We start from the raw sequence: 3,383 nt of genomic DNA on the forward strand, positions 1-3,383 counted from the left end.
CCAGTAATTCATCAATGACAGGAATGGGGAACTTATCTTTAATAGTGAGCTTGTTGAGCTCCCTATAATCTGAACACATGCGCCATGATCCATCCTTCTTGTGCACCAATACTACTGGAGCAGAGAAAGAACTTTGACTCGGTTGAATTATACCAGCCTCTAGCATTTCTGCAACCATACGTTCAATTTCACTCTTTTGGACATAGGGATATCTGTACGGCCTGATGTTTGGAGGAACACTTCCTGGAATCAGATGAATAGCATGATCATGATCACGCATAGGTGGGAGACCTTTGGGAGTCTCAAATACCTTGGAATGATTGTCCAAGACTTTTTGGAGATCTGGAGAAATAGATGATTCCAATGTGGAAACATCTAGCGAACATAATTGTGCAATTACACCTCTTTGCTCCTTTTTTAGAAGCTTTGTCATACCATTAGAGCTGATTATCTTTCCTGGTTTCCCTGCAATACCCCTTAATTCAACTTCCTTTCCTTCCGTAGAAAATTTGATGAAAAGTTCTTGAAAATTAAAAGCTATTGTACCCAAGGATTGTAGCCATTGGACTCCTAGTACAACATCAGCACCTCCCATTGGAATGGAAAGCATTGGGCTAGTCAATACATATTCTCCCATGGATAGCTTGATATTATGGCACTTTCCAGAGCAATTTATTGTTCCTCCATTTGCAATCATCACTTGACACTCTGGTGCTGGATATAGGAAGCAATTCAATTCTTTTGCTACCTTACAATGAATAAAATTGTGGGTGCTTCCTGAATCAATCAACACTATTACCTTTTTCTTCTTGATTTGTCCTTCTATCTTGATGGTTTGAGGAGTGGTAATTCCCGCCAATGCATTACAAGATATGGTCGGATTTATTTGTTCTTCATCTAGGCTTTGTTCCTGGAGTATATCCTCTTCTTTTGACCTTTCTTGCTCCTTTTCTTCTTCCTCTTCACAATCTATGTAGAATAATTTCTTCTCAGCACACTTATGACCTTTAGTGTATTTGCTATCACAACTGTAACAAAGCCCTTTTGCTCTTTTTTCTTCCAATTGTTGTGGTGTCAACCTTATAGGTTGTGGAAGACTAGGGCAACAACACTTCCATCTTTATAGTTGTGAGTGGTATGCTTCCTGGTTGCCATAATTTTGCTTTCCATTTTTCTTGCTAACCTGAATGCCTTCTCTAATGAATCAGGTTCCCAAAGGCGAACATCATGTTGGATATTATCCTTTAAAGACCCTATGAACACATCAATCCTATGCTCCTCTGGAATATCTTTTACCCTTATGTTCAATTTTTGGAACTCCTCAATGTGCTCCATTATTGAACCCTTTTGTTTGAGACTTATCAATTGGCTAAAAAAAGTGTTGCTTTTTGTATCCTCATAATGTGCTATCAATTCTTCCGTAAAAATTGCCCAAGTGATAAATTGTTTACGAGAGAAAAGCCATTGATACCATACAAACTGATTTGGTTCCAAATATAAAGTTGCCATACGTACCTTTTGTGTGTTTTGCACATTATTGAGATCGAAGAATTGCTCCATCTGTAATATCCATGTGGCGGGATCCTTGCCATCAAACTTCCTCATATCGATTTTTGGAACATGGTGAGTCTTCGATCCAACATTAGAGTCTATGGAATCATGATTAACATTTCTTTTGTTCTCATCATGAGTTTCCTTTAGTACCCTTTCACCCTTAGTGACCATTTCTTGTAGCAACTTATTCATATTTATCTTCAATTCTTCCATCTTATCATCCATGCCATCAATTTTAGTGTCCATGCCATTCACCTTAGCTTCCATGCCATCCATCTTAGCTTCTACGCCTTTCTTTAAATAGTCCATCTTAGCTTCTACACCTTTCTTTAAACCATCCATCTTAGCTTCTACATCTTTCTTTAAACCATCCATCTTAGATTCTGTTCCTTTTTGTGCAAGGGACAGTTGTTGCACTTGGTCTTGTAATTTTGATATATCATGTTGCATTTCTTCCTCTTCTTCATGAGTCATGCTAGAGATTTCAGGTTCCTTACTAGGTGTTTGCATTTTCTTTCCTCGGGGCATCAGTTACTGATAATAATGCTCTATTATGCCCTTTGAAATCCTTCAAAATAAATTTTCAAACCAAGCTTAAGCAAAAATTTAAGAAAATATACACACCTTTTTTCACTTTGTAGGAGCTCGATATTGCCTTTGATGTATCTATGTACTTTCCAATCATCTAGTTCTGAATTTCTGAGCTGTAGTAGCCCTCTATGTACTCTTTCCAATGCACAAGTCTGACCCAAATTGGATTCTCCAAGGAAGAGTTATGTGAAATCTCCCACAGTGACTTGCTTATAGACTAGTTCAGTAGAGCGAACTTGTACGACGTGCCAAAAGTCACTATTTCGACCTTTGGATCTGAAACATGCATACAAGAAACTGCAGTCCGTCCTCTTTCTGTACCTTCTTAAGAAATTTCAATCCGATCCCCAGAGAGAAAGTTATGACGATTTTCCCTAGGTCACCTGTTTTGAATGTAATTCAGGAGTTTGCAAAAAGACCAACTTCCTTAGAGCATATCTCCGCAAATATCGCGCAAAAAGATCTGAAATTCGGACCCAAGGTTCAGCCCGATTTCTTCTCAAATGGGTTTTTTTGCGACTTCTGAAACGTCACAGAAAAAAGTTATAGTGAAAATGCCACGATGACCTGTTTGGAGCAGCGAAACCCTAGAATCCAAAGCTCTGATAAATGTTATGAAACCAACTCAAGAGAAGATAGAAAAGATAGATCAACGCCTTAGAATTCAGCCTCTTCGAGGGGGCAACCTCCTTTACATTACATAAATGAACAATTCTTGGATGATTCAAATGACAAAACCTCCTTTCTATATATAGGAGTCTAAGGAGTCACAATATAATCCAGTCGACCTAACAATAATAATATAAAGCCACAAAAATAACAATAGAGGGATTCTATGGGGCACAGTAATAACAATATGGGGGCAGTAGGGGCACAAAAATATTAATAAGGGGTATAACTACAATAGTAATGGGGTAATCACTAGTACTATAGGGACCCAACATCGATAATATGGCCATGGCAAGAGATTTGATAACTATATTTACGGAAATCCTTGTTGATATCCCTATAATTAGAAAATACGCAAATTATACCTTGTTTCTTCATGACTGGAATAATATTGACAACCCAGATAATAAGAGGTATACAATAAATAAAGCTTTATTTTAGAAGTTTTCAACTTTAGCTTTGATTTTAGGATCTTTTTGTGGATGCACTACATTAAGCTTTTGTTGAACAAGCTTAGTCTAAGGGCATTTTTTTAATCTCATGAATGACAATTTTTGGGTGAATACAAC

This window comes from Pinus tabuliformis, chromosome 6 (genome assembly GCF_031772625.1).
Source record: "Pinus tabuliformis cultivar Carrire ecotype Pingquan chromosome 6, CPIR1, whole genome shotgun sequence".
Taxonomy (NCBI): Eukaryota; Viridiplantae; Streptophyta; class Pinopsida; order Pinales; family Pinaceae; genus Pinus; species Pinus tabuliformis.